We start from the raw sequence: 321 nt of genomic DNA, 5'->3' as shown, positions 1-321 counted from the left end.
CCCAGGGCCCACTTGAGGGAAGCGCCTGGCAGGCAGGACCTGTATTTACCCTTTACGTAGCAACCCTGGGCTCCGCCGCCGGCGCAGCCTCCATTAGCCACGGCACGTAATCGGGGGCAGGCAGCCCCGGGGCTGTCAGATGGAGCCCGGGGGGGAGAGAGCGCTCGCTGCTCGGCCAGATGCAGCCGGCGGCATTAGAGGGCTCATTAGGCACTGGGATCTGGGCAAGCTTAAAACGCTCCCGCTTGCACTTTCGCCGGCAGAGGGATGTTTTCCTCGAGGCTGCTGCCGTTTCCCCGATGTGTTTCGGGGGGGGGGGGG

This window comes from Aptenodytes forsteri, unplaced genomic scaffold, assembly GCF_000699145.1.
Source record: "Aptenodytes forsteri isolate BGI_AS27 unplaced genomic scaffold, ASM69914v1 Scaffold476, whole genome shotgun sequence".
Lineage (NCBI taxonomy): Eukaryota > Metazoa > Chordata > Aves > Sphenisciformes > Spheniscidae > Aptenodytes > Aptenodytes forsteri.
Note: the sequence above shows the minus strand (reverse complement) of the source record.